General features: G+C 39.4%; 1 long non-coding RNA gene across 1 annotated transcript in view; it reads right to left on the bottom strand.

The window, feature by feature from the left end:
* Window positions 1–282: 282 nt before the first annotated feature.
* LOC117801069 overlaps window positions 283–21,545 on the bottom strand; it is a 101,119-nt gene continuing 79,856 nt past the window's right edge. The window contains exons 5-6 of the long non-coding RNA XR_004623456.1: window positions 4,142–4,243; window positions 283–508 (exon numbers count right to left, since the gene is read on the bottom strand). This is a non-coding gene — a long non-coding RNA (uncharacterized LOC117801069). The remainder of the gene's footprint in view (window positions 509–4,141; window positions 4,244–21,545) is intronic.

Here is a 21,545-nt window from a genome sequence, read left to right on the forward strand (position 1 = left end):
ACAATAATGAAGGGGGCGCCTGGGTGGCACAGCGGTTAAGCGTCTGCCTTCGGCTCAGGGCGTGATCCCGGCGTTATGGGATCGAGCCCCACATCAGGCTCCTCCGCTATGAGCCTGCTTCTTCCTCTCCCACTCCCCCTGCTTGTGTTCCCTCTCTCGCTGGCTGTCTCTATCTCTGTCAAATAAATAAATAAAATCTTAAAAAAAAAAAAAAAGATAAAAAAAAAAGACAATAATGAAGAATTTGATATGAAAATCACCATTTGAAACCCTATAATTTGGCATAACTTTAATTACAAATATACCTATATCTAATAAATTAAACTGAAGTGGGACCAAAAATGCCTGAGAGAAAAAAACCAAAGAAAATGCATACCCCATTTATCAGCTGTTAAACCATAGGATACTTCCTAATTCATCTCATTTCTCAATGTCTCCAAAAATTCAGTCTTGTGAAAGAAAGTGCGAGCAATAGGATTGAAGAAAGGACTTTCTACTTCAACAGGGTCTATAAGTAAAAACATTATATAGTCAGAGATAAAAACCGTTTCTGTGTCCTCAAGCCACAGTTATTTCACTGGAACTGGTCAATGCCCTCGAAAGATTTTCATTCACTTTGCCTTTTAGTTGTACAGATCTAAGCTTGAAAACCATTACATGCATATCCCTTAGCACATGAATGAAGACCCATGTTAATTAATAACTGGCGTTGGTCATGCTCCTTCCCACTCAGGTTGCCAAGGTCGCCAGCTCTGACTCCATGTCAGCCAAGTGGCTCAGCTCGATTTCATTGCATGGACAGAACCCTTTACACATAACTGCCTGGCAAACTCATGCCCTTCCCCCAGAGTATAGATAGTTCAGCCCAAACCTACCATCAACTCAAATGCAAATGATGGCAAGTTAATCATGCTGTCTCTATAAACAAAGAAGAGCACATCAATTTTCATAATATCATTTTCTATTTCCAGTATGAACATCTCAGTAGTCTTTAATCAAGTCGTAATTTCTGAGTTCGTTGCAGTCTCCTGGGCCTCGGAACGGTGCTTCGGGGCATGAAGAGAACGGCTGGGATAATATGCTAGAGGACACGGGCAGCTACAGTAGCGTACGCCGCTCTGGGCACCCCTGGCTCCTCGAGTCCCTCTCTTCTACCTCCTTCAGCTCCCCAAAGATTGAGTTAGCGGCTTGGGTAACCTTCTGTTTCCCAATTTCCCTAACAATATTTTATCAGGAGCTTGATACTCATTTTACTAATTGCTAATTAACCAAGACCAATCCCTTAAGAATCTTTGACAATGTAAGTAAAAAAAAAAAAAAAAAAAAAAAAAAAACCTCACTTCCTCTTCTTGTACAAAGTGTGGGACAAATGCCTTATGCCTTACTTCAATGTTGAGCTGAAGGTTATACATAAGAAATGTATATAACTCAGATGCCATGATGGCTCTCGAGTACTAAGGGAACAATTAAGATTCCCTATTAAGAGTCCATGGCCTACTGAAAATTTCAGAACCTCTGTGTGGCATACAAAAGTGCTAACAATAGCTGAATTAAAGGTTACATACCACCTAACCACAAGCTTTCAACAAATTATTGCAGAAATAAAGAGCCACCAGTTAGGATATAAAATCTAAATAAACATAGCAGATATTCACCTAGTTTAGTTTCTTTACAAAATGAATCAGTGGCTGTTGTAAAAATGTTACCATTTCTATGGGCTTTGAATGGTAAAAAATGGTTTATGCAAGGCACTCAAAATATCCAATCGCCAGCAAAGTTCAGTTCAGTGGTAATACACATGATGATCATCAATTATGAAATAAAAATTGAATTAAATTCAGTAAACCTCTCTATCATGGAAGAAACATTTTTGGACAGAGTACGGTTGATCCTGGATCAGCAGAACCACAGGGAATGTCATGATATTGTTTAGGGTGGGAATCTGATTAAATCACATTTCTCCAAAACAGAGAGGTGGGAAGGGAACAAACGGGGATATGTAGTTTGAGAAACATGTAATTCTAGGCATTTTATATCTATCATCTAAATATATTGTCTCAGAGAGCCTGGGTGGCTCAGTCAGTTAAAGGTCTGCCTTCATCTCAGGTTATGATCTCAGGGTCCTGGGGTTGAACCCCTGTCTGGGCTTCCTACTCAGCAGGGAATCTGCTTCTCTTTCTCTCTTTGCCCCTCTTCCCTGCTCATACTCGCTCTCTCTCAAATAAATAAGTAAAATCTGAACTTTATTCTTTCAACAAAACAAGCAGTATGTCTGATTATTTCTTCCTATTTTTATTTGTAAGTTGAGCTTAGTAATGTGGAAGAAATCTGCTTTATCCAGAATGATTCTGTTAATCAAGTTCCAGAAAACCTCATTCTACATGCAGTCACATGTTATGGAACCATGGGGCAATGTTTTGGCAAACACCTAAGGTATTTTTTAAGTAAAACACAATTTTTACTTTCCAGAAGATACAACAAAATTTTCAAAGCTCATATGAGTAGGAAGCAAAATACACTTATGAGTATTTCATATTAACATTACCTATATTAAATGATTTCTCAAATTAAAAAAAGAAGGAATAACCAATAGATACCCATAAGCTTCCTATGAAGATATAAAAAAAAAAAAAGTGGACGTCTGGATCCTTATTGTTCTAAAAACAAAGACACAGAGAAGAGAGTGCGTATATCATCCAAAATCATGCCAGTCATTCTTTATTTACCATCCTTAAAGTATTGAGATCAGATAAATCAAGGTGTACTTAGTCTACATACAAAGTCTATGTCCTAGTTTGAGACCCCAGAAAGATGTTATTAGAAACAACCCCAAAAATAGAGGTATCTTGCTTTCAAAAGTTTTCCAATACAATGGAGTTTGATAGTGAAACTAACCCAGGTGTTTCTTTTTTGTTTAGTCATTCTTTGGAATGCAACCCAAGGGCTCAGACTATTGCTCCTAGAGCATTGCAAGGAAGTGAACCCATGCATTAGGCAAATCGGATTATTATAAATGGCCAAACCTTCTTGAAATACTTCACATCTGTGATGTGTGCTAGGTTAAATGGAAATCTCACACAGAAGAAAATACAATAGCCAAGACTTTAGTCATTTCATATTAATGACCTTCTTTCTAACCAGTTCTCAAAAAAGAAAAGAGGAACCATCTCTCTAACTGTGGAATCTAGCAAGCAAACACCATGAACTTGCACTGCCAGTGAGAAGACATGATGAACTCCAGCTCAGAATCATATTGAATCAGGTTCAGTTCAGGACATAAAATGAAATGAAAAGCCCAAACTAATTAGATTGTAATGAGCAGTTCATATGCCTTATGTTGTTTTATCACGTGCAGTAGGTGCTGTAGCCCTACAGTGAATGACTTCAAGCAAGTCATCAGCTTGTACTGTGTTCAAGAATGCTAATCAGAAGGAAAGGGGTCTTTTTATGATATGCTCGAAGAAAGCAAGATTGATTGTAGCTTCTTGATCAGAGCAGCGCCAGAGGAATGGCTTTATCTCTATTAAACTTCACTTGCGTTTCTGGAAAGCATGGAGTGTCCTAATGAGACAGGCAGAAATAAAGGAGCTCATTAGTATGAAATTGCTAAAGTTGAAGTGTCATGTTGCAAGTTGGAAGCTGATATTCTGAAGAATTCAGAGTCTGGGTTTGAAACTCAAATGTCAGTGACAGGTACCATTTTGGTTTTCCTCAGCCTATGATTCCCTCATCTCAGCTACCACATTACTGTTCAGGGAATTTTTAATTCTGAGGCCACAGGAGCCTTTACTTATATCATGAAATAACTCATATTAGAAGGAAGGAAGGAAGGAAGGAAGGAAGGAAGGAAGGAAGGAAGGAAGGAAGGAAGGAAAGAGAAAGAAAGAAAGAAAGAAAGAAAGAAAGAAAGAAAGAAAAGAAAAGAAAAGAAAAGAAAAGAAAAGAAAAGAAAAGAAAAGGAGAAAAAGAAACCTATAATTTTTCAGAAACCTACAATTTTCATAAGGTCCCAAAGTGATTTTCATTGTACCATGGCTGAGTGAACCAGATTAAGCTAATTAAAGAGAAGCACAAACAAACAAAAGTAGTTTCCTTTTTGTATGCAAGTCATTTGCCAGTTTGTTTTTGATTCATTACTTACCCTTCCTCTGCTCTGCTTCCTATCTCTGGGAATGACATTCCCCAGGTTCCTGTGCCAACTGGATTTCGGTAGGTTTGGCCAAGGGGAGGCACTGGCAAAATCCTGGGAGAAGAAAATGATGACAAAGTCACAGTATATATTTTTTTTCCTGTCTTTCTCAGCTTTTATTTTCACCTGTGGCAATGATTCTATCTTTTCAGTGATTCTGGCTCCATAGGAAAAATTCCTCTCTCAGTGATCTCGGGTCCCGTAGGAGAGTCCCCACCTGGGAATCTAGTATCTAGTTTCCCAAGGGCAGTCCTCATCTTTAAACTGTGAAAAAAATACCACCTCCTTGTCCTTCCTATCCTTGGGGTAGTAGGGACTTCCTACTGTTTCTAATTTCTGGATCTCCTCACCATCACCTTGCCAACATTTTCATCATTTATGTAACCAACTCCCTGTATTAAATCACCTCTGTTTGAAATACCTAGAGTGGTTTCTGTTTTCCTGCCTGAAAAATTACTGATAGAATGGTTTTATTCAGAATGTTTCTCCTCAGGAGTAACATTCCCTTTGAAACTATCCTCATGAGAAAATATTCAAGGGAAGAATAAAGAGGTAAAAAAGGAAGAGTTACTTAAAAAAAAAAAAAGCTTTACAGGAGCCTCTTTATCTGACAATTCTCCCACAATACTGCTATGGATTTGTGCATCTGCTGCAAGTGACAATTGCAGTGACGTGACAATTAGGAGTCCTTAAACATTTGAATGTCTGCACACTTTTAACCTTCTGCAGATTTTCTGTAAATAATTTGCTTACATTCTATTTAACTACCACTTAATTTGCCGCTAAAATTGTTTTTCATATCCATATTCAACATCATCTCTCTGATATTTTTGACACAACATATACTAAATTTCATTAGCAATATCTAGGTAGAATAAAATAATTGTGGAATAAATTTCAAAGTAAAAAATGAAAGATTTCCTGACTATATGAGTTGCAAGATATATTTTAGGTCAGAAAAGAGAGACAATAGACATCCCCCCTCCCCCGGCCTCCAATTTTTTTTGCAGCCCATCTCCTATTTGAAGAATTTGAACCAATGAGAGAAGACTTATTTGTGATTTAAAAAGAAGAAAACTGGGTAAATATTTAGCCTATCTTGAAAGAGCCTTCCTAATAGTGAATATTTACATTTCCACATAGTTGGAATTTTCTCACAGTGATTTGGCAAGTATAAATTATCCTTGCCCTCAAGACTCCCAAGTTCCACATGTAGAACTCAATAGTTGCATTTTTAAAGGGCTGCAGTCTTATTATTAACAATTTATACTGGTTTTATACATGAGTATTCTTCCTGTTACTGCAGTTACTTTACGTTTACATTAAATAATATTAACGCAGGAGGTCCTTCATCACTTGCTGATGCCAAAGTTATCATAGCCCCAAAAGCCTATTTTGAAGTCCTCTCACCAAAATTCATTTATACATCAGAAGTGCCCAAGAGAGGGCTATAGTGGCAAATTGCCCCAGGTTTTTCAGTAATGAAAATACAGGCCCTTCGTTTTTAATGTGGAGGGTTGGCCAACAAATCATGTCGACCTGCAAACAGTGAGCCATCTGACTGCGCCTCCATAATAAGCCTGGTGAGCTCTGTGCTTAGCATTTCCTAGCTTGACTTTTGCTCATCACCTCTCTTCAATACAGCATCTTATGAATGCCCAGGTAACCTTTTGAATTTAAACTATGCCTTACAAGATCAACCTGAGGTGATGGTCTTGATCCACAGGAATTTTCCCTGGGGCTAGAAAGATCCAAGAAAGATTAGAACCACTTTCAATAAAAGCCTCAGCCTCAAAGAAGCTGAGAAATTTAACTAGCAGTCCTTTCCAGATGCCTTTCCTCTGAAAAGGGGTGTTTTCGTTTCCTTAGGCTCCCATAACAAAATACTACAGACTGGTTGACTTAAACAACAGAAACTAATTTTCTCAAAGTTTTGGGAGCTAGAAGTCCAAGATCAAAGTAATGGCAGGGTTAATTTCTTCTGAGGCCTCCCTCCTTGGAGTGCAGGCGGCCACCTTCTAACTGTGTTCTCACATGGTCTTTTCTCTGTGCATATACATCCTTGATGTTTCTCTGTGTTTCCAAATTTCCTCTTCTTTAATAAGGCCTACCAGATTGGATTAGGGCCTACCCTAAAAATCCCATTTTTGACAGAATTAACTCTTTAAAGGCCCCATCTCTAAATCAGTTACATTTGGTGGTAATAGGAATTAGAGCTTCAACATATGAATGGGGGGGGGGGTGGCAGACACAATTTAGCCCATAACAATGAAACTAGAGAAGTTTGTCTTTGTTTGCCCTACACTTTCTTTTCTGCAAGCTATTCTTCCCTTTGTGGTTCCCTCATTCTTAAAGATCCTTTACTCTTCAGTTCTGCCAAAATTTCTTAGTATAGGGCATGAAAATTTCATGTTACACTATGATTTAAATGATAGCCAAGTCTTACGTATTAACTTTTTCAAGTATGTTTGCTTTGAAATAGGGATTGAGCATTAATCAGAAAGAATAAAATTGCATTTGTGAAATTAGAGTCACTAGCAAGGTGAACCCAGGTGATATTTTGTGTCTTTCCATAGCCTCTGAAATCACATAACATCTGGAAGCATCTCTGTCACCTACTCATAAAGTCAGCTTTGGTCCTTGGCCTCCTATACTATCATCATTATCATTCAAGCCTACCTAACATTTTCTTTATTATTGTGCATTTACTGAGTGTCAGTGGGATGCTACATCTAAGGAAGCTGCTAAAAGTTGGTTAAGTAGTGCTTGAATACAAATCTCCAACCCAGAGCTGCTAGAAATTATGTTTATGATTCAATAAATGGGGTTTTTTGACTATTGCCCAAACTGTGCCCCAGCATGACCTGGGTGGACTAATCCTGCTAGGGGTGCTATTTTTGGATGTCATAAATCTAAGCTTCTGGCTATTTCTAGTCATTAAACATGCCATGGAACTTTTCATAACACTAAGGGTTTGTAATCCCCAGCTTCTGGCCAAATTCCAACTGGAATAATTACATTCTGCTTACTGTACCTAAATTCTCATATGGAAGTTTGAGACACTCTTTTATTGTATCATCTCCCCAATTAAACTGTGATCTACAGAGTGTGCTGTACGGTTTCTAACGTGGGAGAATGCATGCATTATACAATCCTGTAAGTTGTATTTCTGATCAAACTCAACTCAGCCATTACATTTCTTCAGGCTCTTTGTAATAATTTTAAAGCCAAAATACAGCCGATAAGTACTAAATTTTATGTTGTCTTAAATCACAGGGAGTAGAACCCAAGAGTTCACCATAAGAGTCTCTTTCCTAACAACAGGAAAATAGAGCCTCTTTGCCTGAATTTCATTATTGTTCACATGGTTGCTTGGGAATTCGGTTTCAAGTCAGAAACACACAAAATGTTATAGGCAACTTGAATTCATTAGGTTCTTTTGATTATATGGGAAGTTAAGAAGAATGAAAGCCTGGTCTTCCAGTACACCATACCCACATGAGTAAAGTTTCCAGTTTATAGTTAGAGAGGAAAAAGAATACCAATTTTTCAAAGGTCTGGTCACCTAACATTCAAAAGATAAACAAAACGAAGGAGTTCCTAAAACCTAAAAGGTCTTTAAATGGGCCAAAAGTAACAGCTGCTCTTGCCAGAGGAGGGTCTGGCAGGCATCTAGTCTCAAGGTCAAGGGATGGCATGGAGAACCAGAAACACTGGCACCAGACAAGGATAGCAGTAGAGGGCACTGCAATAGAGACTAGTAGCTTTTTGCCAGTCTCAGCTTCACAGATGAAAAGAATTCGACTTGTTACCATAAAACAGCAACAGGAAGTGCAGTGGAGACAGGCAGGAGGGCTTTTGTTGTCATCACCATTCCAGTGGCCTGGGATCTCTTGGGCAGGTTGGACAGATCGCTGATCCTTTTCAATTAAGATGTAGGAAATGTGCTTTGCAAAACGTGTAGACTTATATTTGGATTGTGATTCCTATTCAGATGATTTCAGGAAGTTCATGTGTCTGACCAGCTGTCCCAGGTGAGGCCTGCATCCGCACTGTCCCACCAGGACTGAGCAACCAAACCAGTGGAAGAATACCTCTAGGACAGAATGGAATGGTGTTTCTTTGTAACCCTTTCAACTCTTACATCAAGAACATGGAATTTATGGGGCGCCTGGGTGGCTCAGTCAGTTAAGCCCTGTCCCCCATCTCTCTCACTCTCTGAAAAAAAGAAGAAGAACACATACCTTATATATCAACTTGCATCCCTTTACTACATGTGGAGCCCTGATTCTCTTGTTTCATGTACAGGGACAGTGGGAAACAGAAATTCTGGAGCCTTGAAAATCATTTACAAATTGATTTTTCTCCTACTAAATTTTGTTTTAATACTATCAAAATAACATTCCTACATGACTAGACAGAACTCCAAGTGACATGGATCTCCAAATACTGATTGAACAGATTTCCTTCTGGTCAATAGGATAGTAAATAGCATGTCTCACCAAATTCAGATGTAAAAGAGACTTGATGTAAACAGAGATAGCGCTAAAAATAGAGATACAAAGCTTTAAAGAACCAGTATATATTTGGTGTTTTATTGTACATTTAATTCCAAGAATTTTCACCCCTTCTCAAGAAAACAGAACAAACTGGAAAACCATGGAAATGTATTTGGTGAAAGCCTAAGAGTTACATTCCCATTTAAGCTGTTTCCACATTTTCCCCTCTTCAAATTTTGAAGCACTGTCTTTAAAATTGTTACATACCCAGAAGGGTTGGCAGAATTAGGACTGGAATAAAATAGGATACGATTTGTAAAATCGTAAAATCATCTTCATATATTTGAATAAGGTACGCTTCCCCCTCTCAAACTTACTCTGTAAAATGGCTCTTATAGCAGTTGTTAACACCATAGTGTGAATATGAGGCAATGTGCTATCTCTCTCAGTAATATTTGCATTTTGGATCTCATTTCTAATTGTGGAATGAAATAATCTGTTCCAGATAAAAGAATTTTAAGTTTAAGCCCAGAAATTATTTTTGAGCTCTACTTGATCACCTTTTTTTGGTAGCTTGAAGGGAAGACGCACAGAAAGTAGTTTTTCTTGAGAGAATATTCTCTTCCTGCCAATTTTGCTTTACAAAACTACATTGTTTTACATTATGTATGTTAATCAATGCACTTGGAGACTGTAGGGAGCTGGAAGGACTTAGAGCTGGAAGGACTTTAAAGTTTATCTAATCCAATCCCCTCATCTAGAGATTTTAAAATAATAAATCTACAGCTGTCTTTAAACTAATCTTTGATACAAACAACTCACTGTTTCATAATGGTCTTTCTTCTAGATGAATATCTTTCAGTGACATGATTAGTAAGTGTCACTAGTATATGTGTCTTTGTATCTAGACGTGTCCACGTGCACAAGCCCAGAGATACAGCCCTTGAGGTGATGCTATGGAACCACCCACATGGATTATGTGCAGTGAGTAGCTTTTTCCAGTATGGTGATAGATTTGCTTTAAGCAATGCGTGAGCTCTAATCTCATCTCCCTATTGGCCAGTAGTAGACATGTGTGCCACAGGAGGCTGGGGTCAACGATGAAATGGACCCTTGAAAGAAAGAAGTTGACAGGGCCACATGGGAAGAGCCCTTGGTCTGAGCTTCATTAGAACAGTGCTCTAACCAAGAAGCTAACCAGTCGCAGATATCCATAAATAGACACACACCCATTTTAAGATGAAATCGCTTAACCATCATTGGCCCGCTTTTCAGCAAATGAATGTTAACGCATTATCAAGTTTCCAAGCAATTATTCAAATCATTAGAATGTACTAGATTTCTCTTTTTCTGTTACTAAAGAGTGTGTTGAGTTGTTGACTGGTGATGTGAATGAGCAACCTAAGGAGTGGAGTGGAATTTATTCTTATTATTAATAACAGACTTCACGTAGGCCCTGGCATGATGTACAAGGCTTAACGCTCCAAAGCTAGAGATCACAAGTTACCCATGACATGATGGAATTTGTTTTTTAATGAGTGTATTTCATCTTAACTCATGTTGTCATGTGGAGCCATGATGTCACCTAAATGTAGTTAAAAGCCATAAAAGGTGCCATATTCTCCTACTAAAATATTATTAGCATTTTACTAGGCTCCTGTATCCTATAATAAGAGGCAAAGAGAGAATCCAGATTTCTACATTTCTCTTTTTCTACAATAGAAATGAACTTAGCATGCTTTCAAGAAAAGACTACAATAGCATGATTATATAACAAAGGGGATATTATTCAGGATTTTGACAGAAAAAACTCTGAAAATAAAATACAAACAACATATAATTGTCTGAATCTTAATAGACTTAAAATTTATCTACTTTAGGAGCTCCTGGCTAGCTCAGTCAGTAGAGCATGAGATCTTAGGGTTGTGAGTTCAAACCCCACACGTCGGGTGTAGAGATTACTTAAAAAAAAAATCTTTTTAAAAAAAGTTATCTACTTTATCTATAAATCACATGTTTTGAGTACGAATATATCTTGAAGAGGTGCATGTAAGATCATCCCCAACTCTTGGTTAGACACTGATGTCCCAACCTTGTCATTGTTGTTTTCAACTATGGTGCATTTGCCTAAGAAGGACATATTAAGCAATATCATTCATAATATAGGAAAAAATATGCCAATAGCTTGCCAGAGGGCCAGAAGCCCACAGCCATCCCATGAGGTCTGATCCAAAGCCAGCCCTGAACAGGGCCCTGTGTCATTTGAGGAGGGTAGGACTGCCCAAGACCTTAAGTCAGCCTCAAGCCTGCAGAAAAATGACCCAGATCTTCACTGCAATATATATTTCCAGGATATCCATTCCAGAGAATATTTCTTTTTCCGTGGAAGATCCACTGTGCTCTAAGTCACAGGTGACATCATAATGTAGAACTCCATGTAACCAGAGGGTTTAAACACAATTCTACATGTTCAAAGTGCTGGGCAAAATTTGTTTACTTAAGAGTGTTTCATGTTTAGGGGCTCCTGTGTGGCTCAGTCAGTTAAGAGTCTCCCTTAGGCTCAGGTCATGATCCTGGAGTACCGGGATCGGGCCCCGCATCGGGCTCCCTGCTCAGTGGAGAGTCTGCTTCTCTCTCTCCCTCTACCCCTCCCCTGCTCATGTTCTCTCTCTCTCTCTCTCTCTCTCTCTCTCTCTCAAATAAATAAAATCTTTAAAAAAAATATTCCTTGTTTAACAACGTAGTTGACATTACCACCATTTTCATTCACTTTTATTCCAAATGCACCAAGAGCCCAGCAGGAGTTGATTGATGAGTTTCCTGAGTCAAGAAACAGAGTGAGTCATACAGAAAGCTTAGAAACAAAACATGTCTATTTGGGCTAGTATGCTAAATTTAGCTAATGGCTTTAATTCAATCATCTTAAGTATAAGTTGGGAGAAAGAGATACTTTGAACAGGTGTGAAAAAGATGGACCAAGTCAACTCAATAGCTTTTGAGGTCTCTTGAATTCATTCCTACCAAAGTAGCATCATTATTTATAACTATTGGATGTAAGGTTACTCTCTAGATCCAAAAGGAGTGACTTCTGGAGAAAACAGAACAGTACTGACATCCATTAATTCAGATAACTAAAATCTAACCACCATGCAAAATACGTTGGTTAATTTGTTTGCCATACCCAGTTTTAGTTGAAATTGTCCTGTATCATAGTTCCCTACATAGGAAATAGCATTAGGCTATTTTGTACATAAGAATGTCCACTGATTCCACCAGTAATGAAGACCACTGGCCAGAAAGAAACCAATAAAGTTCTTTCTTCTAAAAAAAAATTTTTTTTTAAGGAGATGCATTCGGACAGTGGTGGTTGTTACACCTGATGGATCATGGGTGGAGCCAGGATCTGTGACCATGTTGGGTCATGCTCAGAATAGCTAAGCCGAGATATTCTCTCAAGTAAGAGCCTGCCCTACCTTGAATGGAGGTTTTCATGAAATGAAAATGCCTTGATGAAAAAGGCACACATAGCTTCCAGTGTTCAATCCTAGAAATACCCAAACTTTTTAAAAAGAATATTTGCAGACTAATAAAATAATAAAGGCCTTATATGCAAAGAGAGCAAGATGAGTTTTGAAATTCAAGGACAAATTAAATCTAAAAATCGAAAAACGTAATTTATTTAGTGTTTCCCTTAAATAAACACATGAATGCAGTGTATGCCAGCAATAGTGATAACACCAAAGAGAATTAACAACTAATTTTGCAAAACTTATTTGGCTGTTTCATTTGTGTAAACACTGTTAGTACACTTCATCCCGTGTTGTAGTTTATTGGACAACTAAAACTTCAATGCCGTGATACTAGCCAAGAGGCTCTGGAATAGAAGTGCTAGGAGACCCCTCTGGCTAAATTGGAGATAGTTGCAATGCCATTGAATGATGTGCACATGATTTTGCAGAAGTAACACCAACACCAGGCATTTGCAAATGAGCCAAATTCTCCAAAACTTCGACACAGGGAAAACGTTTAAGGATAGAAATAGAAAACTATGCTTGAAACTAAAAGCAGCCTTGCAAGTAATTACATGCCTACTTGCTCAGGGTGATAAATTACACTTGCTCATGCTTTTTATACTTTTTCTATGACTTATGAGACGATTATAGGTAATCTTTTTCCTTCCATTGATGCTAGTAGAGTTGCATCCAGGCCATACGTGTTAGTCTGGAATAAAACAACTTTGAGTGTGATCTGGAGCCAAGACAGGTGGTGAGGGAATGCAGGAACTAAGACGTTAGACTGAAAAATGGGGGTAGGGGGAGGGCAGTGGAGTAGAGAATCATTGAAGACCAGTTCACGCAACTGGTAGTGCAGCTGTGCGTAATAAAATTCAACTGTGATCAAAATTGCAATTGACAACCTGAAGACAAATGGAGAGCCAAGAGACAGACAGCTCATTGAGAAAGCTTGGCACCCAGGGGTTTAGCCAGAGCACCATGCAAGGAAAATAGAATACAGATGGAAAGAAAAGTAGCTGAGGAGTGGTGAGAGGGGACTGTAAACATCAAGTTCATCAGGTGAACTTCAAGGCATTGTGATGGGCATGAGACTATGTCTGCTGGGTTCAGAAAGGGTCTTCTGGGAAACAGGCAAGTACCCTACTGTCCTCAGCATGAACATGACTTTCTCTCATAGCCACACAATTCCAGTGACCATCTTTCCACTGCCTTCGCAGGTAAATTGCAGTTTGCTCCAACGCAATCCTCCAACCTAGCCATCCCCATCCAGAGGTCTTTCGTGGCCAGCTGTTCTTTCAGAGTCGCCATGGCACTGTTAACCTCCTAAGCAAAGGATCATTTTTTACAAATCACTCAAATATGAATTCTGTTGATATTTGTCTTATAATCCACAACATTTTGGGGGGTTAGGGTGGGAGGGAGCCTTCAATTGCTAGGACGTCTACCTCAGTTCATACCTTGATTTTGTCTAGCTTTGGCCTAGCAAAGTCATGTCCACTGTGTCTGTTGTTTTTATGTGAAGTTATTCCAATGACTTCGTAGGAGTTTCATCTTGGTTTTCTCTTAGTTTTAGAACTTAAAATTTAAAGAGGTGTTTGTGGACAGTTAGCATGACATCTCTTTCCTGTAGGAAATCCTTCAGAAGCAATCTTGATTCTGTAAGACTCAATCTTACTGTCCACCATGGGAGAGGCCTTGCTGAAAGTTCTTTTTATGATAATGATTCACAAATTGCTCAATTTTCCCCACTCCTATTTGTTGGAGAAATACACATAGAACCTCTTCTTTCTGATAGATGATAGCCATTTCTTTCATCTTTTCTTCTACACGTTAAATCATCCTGGTTCCTCCTCTCATTTAACTTACAAGATAATTTCTATAATTTCCACCACCCTAGCCATCTTCTCTGCACATGCTACAGTCTGCCAATGCTCCTCTTCAAATGGGCAACCCGGACACAATATTCTGGTGTAGACCAAGCAAGACTGAGAATCAAGGGATCATAATTTCCCACGAAATAGATATTTTTAAAATCTATGCAACCTAATCTTGCTAGCTTTCTAATAGATGCATTATACTCTCAGTTCATGTTGAGTATATCATTAACTAATTTTTCCTCAACTCTTGTTTCTCCTACATGGTCAGTACCTATTATTTTCTATTTGCTGAAGATAACCATGTGAATAAAGGAGGATTATGACTTAATGTTCAAATATGACCCAAAAGAACAATGCAAAATCAACAGATAGACCTGTGCCAAACCCAAAAACTTAATTAATGACAGTCATCCTTTACCAAAGAATGCCACATATCATTTGTTCAACTTATTTCCATCTCACTGGGGAAGAGACAATTCGGGGGTGGGGGAGAGGTGGGACGGCATGAACACAGTGCGGGTGATAAAGGTGTATCCAACAAACGGCAAGCTTTTCAGCTGGATAGAAAAAAATCCATAGGATTAGTAGGAAATGTCTGGAAAGATAAACCTGGACAATATTGCAGGGCATATTAAAAAACAGATGGTGGCATTTCATCTTTACTCAGCAGGCATTGGGGAGAATTTAATGATATTTGAGCAAGTCAATGACATAATAAGATAAACAACTAATATTCATATAGCAAACAGATATTATAAACTAATTCTTGCAGATAGCATCTCATTTAATCAGAACCCTGGCCTAGAAAGAGTACTTCAACAGTGACGGGAAAGGTAGGGTCAGAGGCAGGAAAAGCCATGCAAGCTAATGTGGTTTTCAACAAAGAAATCATGAAGTCTTTAACCAAAATAGTGGTGTCTAGAATAAGGAAAAAGAAAAGCCAAGATGCACTTGACAATGATGAAGAAGAAGCTAGATTTGGTAACTTATTGATTGTGGAAGCAACAAGGAAAAGGAATCAATCATGACTACACAATTTTAATCTTAAAAGCTAGGAGAATGGTAGTTCTCTTAATAATAGTGGGGGGGGAAACAAAAGAAGCTAGGACATTTTTTGTGGGGTCGGAAAATGACGGATTGGTTCTGGATGGCTTATCATGAACATGTTCTGGGACATCTAAATAAGAAGGTTCCAGACCAGAGAGTTACATGTGTGACACTTTGCAGTCATATTGTGATTAGAGGTATTAAAGATATAGAATATCTAAATGAAGTTATAGAAAAACATGAGAATTCCAAAGGAGAAATGGTTGATAGAGAAGGGAAGGGTATTAAGAAGAACTGGCAAAAGGAAAAAGTGAAGTCAAATTGAGTTGTTTCTACAGACACTAAAGAAGGGAAGATAAGAGCAGCGAGTATGAGCTAGCAGGAGAATTTAATGTTGCAGTGAGTCTGAAAAAGTTACAGCTCTTATGACAGCCCCAAGTTGGTCCAGTTAACCACACTGGTATGAGCTCTCCAGAAGAAACTGGAATCTGCATTTTGACTTCTTCCTGCCATGAGGAAGGCAGACATATTTGCTGTGCCGGGAGGAAGTTCTCTGGACTTAGTGAACTAAAGTGTGGTTTCAAGAGGCAGTTAGCACTGTTCAGAACTAAGTGTCCTGCTGGAGAATCCAAAAACAAGTGATAATGAGAAATCCAAAAGGTAGAGATATTGGAGGCACATATCAAGGGTGTTCATCAATCAGGAGTTAGGAGAATGTTCATGATTAGGCTGCAATGCAGGGGTGGGTTCTATTCCCTGGTGGACGTTGCAGTAACAAGGTAAGCTCCAAATACTAGAGGGCGTGAGCTTCTAGACAGAGTCTAAAACATTGATTCTAGTACAAGAAAGAAAATGACGAGTCAGCAATTGGGCAACTATTATGAGAATTTTTAGTAAAGTCAAGGCTAAAAGAGGATCAAGGATTGCTAATGGCTTAGTCCTAGCACAATGGGCTAGAAATCTCTAGCCCAAATTTCTGCCTAAGGTTAGGATGGTTTCTGGAATCTGGAGCAAGTTCAAACCTGCAGAGGCTTCCAGTGGCCACAGCTATGAAGACCTTCCAGATTGCAGCAACTGAATTTGACAATGAAATGCTTAGGAATGTCTATAGGAATAATCGCTTCAACCAGGATATATGGCAGCTGGTGGGAAAACCAAATTGCAAGGTATAAAGGCATGAGCAAGTGAAAAGAATGTAGTAGATGGAAACAACTAACTCTGATGGAAGTTTGTTCTCTAAGAGAGAAAGGGGGGAGAAGGAGAGGAGAGAGAGACAGAAATTGGGAAAGTAGTAAGGTCCAGAGCAAGTTTTCTGTTTGTATCTCTGGGTGATAAAAACTAAAACATCTGTCAACAGAAAGAAGGAGCCACTGGAAAAAGGAATCATTCTCGAAATTGTAGGCTCTGGAAGCTGAAGAGAAGGCAATGAGGGCACACAAAGTGTGTCCAGGCAAGCGGCCAGTGTGCAGTTGCCTACTGAGGAGAGACCCTGGGCAGAGAGTACCAGACAGGAGTCCAACAGCCCGCCAGTTAGTCCTAACACCTCCCTTGGCTCACAGTGCTAGCCTTCCCTCTGAGCCTCTATTCCCTCAGGAATAGGGAAAATGGCCTCGATCCTTCTGGCTTATAGGTGATCAAAAACAGATAGAACATAAAGTCATGAAGGGGAAGAAGAAGGACAAAGAGAAAGATCCGAGCAGCCCCCTGGTTCTCAGGAAATGAGGAAGGAACATAAGCCGATACTGGTGATGGTGGGGTCACAGAGGTACCAGAGTAGAATGAAAACCAGCCAAAGGAATGCCAGGGTACAGAAAGGCCATGAGAGACCACTCAGCACAGTGGCGAAAGCCTTGGTAGGCAGGCCCGTTCTGGATTCTGGCTCAGCCACTTGTAAGTTATGGGACCTTGGACAAACTACTTAATCTCTCTAAACCTGCTTCCTCATCTGTAAAATGAGGATAATGTGGCCCTTGTGATTGGCATAAGAAAGTAAGCAATTAGTGAAGGAATTCAATAAGATACATGTATACAGCACTTACTATATCGCCAGGCCTGCAAGTGTGCTCCAGCAAGCTCGACGTGATTGAAACAAGTAAGAGAAGGGCACAACTGAGGGAAAATAATAGAAATTCATAGTGACTTCCAACCACTAGAGTTTCTTAACTTACCCCTGCACTGTCATCTTGAAATATGGAAAGATAGGGTGATTAACGAAGAGGATTCATAAGATAGTGGAAGCAGAGCAGGACGTTAGAGTTTCCCGAGGCTGCTTTCCAGAAGCAGCCCAGTGACTGAAGGACAGACCGAGAACAAAAAGGGGAAGGCCACTAGATGGGGAGGCCAGAGGACGTTCATGATTCCAGGGGCCAAAGGCCTGGGGAGTATGAATCTCCAGCTCAAAAGGGATTGGGTGAAGGATGAGGTTTGGAAGAAGTGGTCAGGAGAAAGGCGTAATAGAAAAAAGTTGTAAAAAAGACAAAGACAAAGAAATAGGAAAAAAGAGACAAAGCAAGATACAAAGACAATTTCTGGAATGATAGATCCAAAAAACTGTATTTTCTAACAAATTCATTTTATTGTGGGTTTTTTACTTCCTGACTATTTTGCCACCTGCATGTATTATTGGTTAAATCAAAATACTGAGTAGAGACAAAGACAAAGTCAACAAAACACAAATACAGGAATTAGAAAGGAAGTAGCTCACAACATGACTTGGCCTCTCGAGTCCTTATCTTGAAGAGGAGGGAAAGTCAAGTTCTCAGACACACAGAGGCCAAGGTCCCTCACCCTGTACTGTGCATGTTTGCCTTTCTCATAAATTCAAAGTGGCGTTCCCAAGTATTTTCAGTGCTGATGACGGGATAACCATATAACTAAGCCTGGTTGAAAACCTCCATCTACATTCATGAGCAATTGCCTTCCTCAAGGGCCAGGCGCCGTTCAACACAGTCTTATTTAATCCCCGCCATAAGACCCTAGGAGAAAGGGACTGTGATTTCGCACATTTTACAGATAACCAGAGCCTGGAGATGTAATGTCACCTGCCCAAAGTCACTGAGCCAGGTTACAGCAGAGCCGCCAAGAGTGACTCCTCCGTACACGCCCTTAACGGTCATAGGGAAATTTCAAAACACAGGCAAATTCTCAGTAAATAGCTTTATATTTTTCATTGAGAAGAAAATGCGTGAATCATAATTGTTTCTTCTCATAAAATTTCACTTCATGCAATTCTAACAGCCCATCTTTATCTGAGTAACTTCTGATATTCCCTTGTAGCTTTAGAATCTTCTCTGGAAGAGTGTGTTTGGAGGTCCGAGGTGGGAAAATTAAAATAAGATGGTAACTCCAAAACATCGTACAAAAGTTGCACAGCATTTCAGTTTTCCAGATAGCAAATATTGGAAAACTTAGCTATAAAGTCCTAAAAATGTAATTGTAGCTTGGTAACACTATTAAATATGTATACTGTGGTCTTTTTGACAATTGTATTAATCCTTTTACAAAGCCTTCAGAAGTTCCATCACAGAAGCATGGATGCTGTTTTGATCTATTTATTACTCTTAAGTGTTCAGAGAACTGTCCCTATTTTCTAATTAACACTTTTAAAGATAAAAAGCCATGTATTAAATCAATCTGAATGATGGTTGTTTGTGAATCCCACAAGATAAGGCAATTTGCATGTTCACTTTGTACTTACAAACTAAATCTGCACATCTCCAAAGCAGCCCCTTATAATGTAAACCTTTTGTGAGTATTTGTAACTTGAAAGAAAGTTTGGCCTACAACAGAAGCAGTGCCAATTATCTAAAGGGCTTCGTTACCGAACATGATTAAGATACAAAGATACTGGGTTGTTATTTCATATTGTTTGCTATGGAATTTGAAGAAACGACTTTTAAAAGCGCCAGGATTACAGATGACTACCTTCCTAGGGGCAGCTAACATGCAGCTCATTTCCCCCAACAGTTAACTGCTTTCCAAAGTAGCCAGTTGCCACTCAATTGGGGTAAAATTCCTTTGATATGAATTAAATTACTTGCTGATGAAATGCACCTTTCAGCGACCTGTTTGAGTTTCAGTAGATGCCGCAGCACACCGCATGATGTGAATTCCAGCATTAGTGCCAAATCACAGCAGTGATTGATTATTGGATTTTCGGTACTGATGAGTCAGCACCGTAAGATGTTTACCAAATTAGAATTTCAAGAACAATGGCACTGTTCTCATTAAATACAAGCTTTTGTTGCCGATACAGGCTATTATTTCCACATGGTTATGGTGCGGTGTGTTCACACTTGGGGCACTCATCAGATAGGGTTTCTTTGCTTTTGCAGGATCTGTCTTCATTGGGCTTTACGTGCTCGATCAACTTTGAAACCATGTGTAAAAGCCCCAGTTTTCAAAATTCAGAAAAGGATCCTTTATCTTTTCTAAACAGTTCAACCTGTGCTTTTCCCTTTGCCAAATACCTCAAGAAACCAGAAATGTTATGTGGGCTAGTGAAAATGGTATCAGATTTTTCTTTTTTTTCCTAAGGAAAATAAAAACCGGTGCCTTGCATCCATTGACCTCTCTTCAATGGTTCTGCAAACGGTAAGATGTCAAAAGAGCTTTTGAGACACTGGGTACTAGGACTGTCAGCATGTGATGCTGACTTTTCCTGGCAAAGGGCAGGTGATTTTTTTTTTCATTTCTTTATTCAAGAGTATTTGGTTTTTTGGTTTTTTTTTTTCAGTGAGAATTTGTTGACTATCCCCCGCAGGTCCAGGCCGGTGCTGGCAGAATTGTTAGAGGCCCATCAAATGCAAGCCTGAAATCCTTGTCTTCATGTAGCTTACTTTCTGAAAAAGAAGACAAGTGTAAAACAAATGACTCTGTAAACATATAAAATAATACCAGCTCACAATTTCTACAGGTGCTAGATCTATCCATTGTTATTGAAGTACTTGAAACTTCAGCAAAAGTGCGTGAAGTAAGGTTTGCTTATCCCGAGACCACTTTTGAGTTTATTCAAATAAGAAGAAGCTTCATACATTGTTCATACAACAACCGCTTCCGAGGAGCCCATGTGCAGTCTTCCTATTTAGGTTCAGTTATAAATTCTACCTAAATATAGCACTTTGCAGCACTTTATATTCTGAATCGAAATTAAAATGGCCAGAGGGTGTGTCGTTGCTGACCATTGATGGCATGTTTAGTTGTGATCCAGCCCATAGAAAGAACAACTAGACAGTCTTTCTCAGGCTTTGTCTGTCACTATTAGGTGATGATTAACAAAATCATACTTTTTTCCTTTATTGTGTCATGATTATAATGAGGCTAAGTATAGACAAATAAAACATATTAGCAACCTGGGGCACCTGGGTGGTTCTGTCAGTTAAGCATCTGCCTTCGGCTCAGGTCATGATTCTGGGGTTCTGGGATTAGGCCCCGCATCTGGCTCCCTGCTGAGCAGGGAGTCTGCTTCTCCCTCTCCCTCTGCTCCTCCCCCTCACACATGCGCTCGCTCTCTCTCTCTCGCTCTCTCAAAATAAATAAATAAAATCTTTTGGGGCTCCTGGGTAGCTCAGTCGGTTAAGCGTCTGCCTTCATCTCAGGTCATGATCCCAGGGTCCCACGATCCAGCCCCACGTGGGGCTCCCTGCTTAGCGGGAAGTCAGCTTCTTCCTCTGCCCCTCCTCCTCCTATCTTGTGTTCTCTCTCTCTCTCTCAAATAATTAAAATCTTTTAAAAATAAATAAAAAATAAATAAAATCTTTAAAGAAAGAAAAACCTATTAGCAATTCAAACCCTAAAGCAATGGATCTCAGCATTTGACTTTTGTTTCCACCGCAAAACACGTGGCAGAAGACCTTCACGCAGGGGCAGAGTGTCATGTCAGGGACGTTTAAGGATTTGTGCAATCCCGGGGCACTAGCTAAACCTCCACCGTTCCTCACTCCCTCAAGGCTGCGAATGGGAATGTGAGTGTGTGAGAATGAAATTATTGGAGGAATAACGTTGAATCTTCTGCTCTAATTTATTTTTAAGTAACTCCGTAAAAACGATTATTAATCCCAAAGTCCGTGTGAAGCGCCTCCCAAGGAATCCCAACAAGCACTCAAGCCGCAAGAGTGCATTTAGAACCACTGACCCAGATAAACGAAGTTCTTCTAAACTTAGATAATCATCTGTGCTCTGAATTTTTAGAAACTCGGTATATAGTTAAATACCAATAACCAAAGCCAGCCAATGCCATAATTTAAGCGCTTAATTTGCTTTATTACTATATAGTCTTCTCCTACTTGGCTTCCTTTCTCTCTCCCTTATGAAAGCTTGGATGGTAGAGGGGGGCGGGGTAGCTGGTGAGCTCTCCCTAAAGCAGGTACTTACTTCCCCTCGCCCTCAGTCTCTGCGTCTCTCAGACCACCACTGACAA

The sequence above is a fragment of the Ailuropoda melanoleuca genome, chromosome 2 (genome assembly GCF_002007445.2).
Source record: "Ailuropoda melanoleuca isolate Jingjing chromosome 2, ASM200744v2, whole genome shotgun sequence".
Classification (NCBI taxonomy): Eukaryota; Metazoa; Chordata; class Mammalia; order Carnivora; family Ursidae; genus Ailuropoda; species Ailuropoda melanoleuca.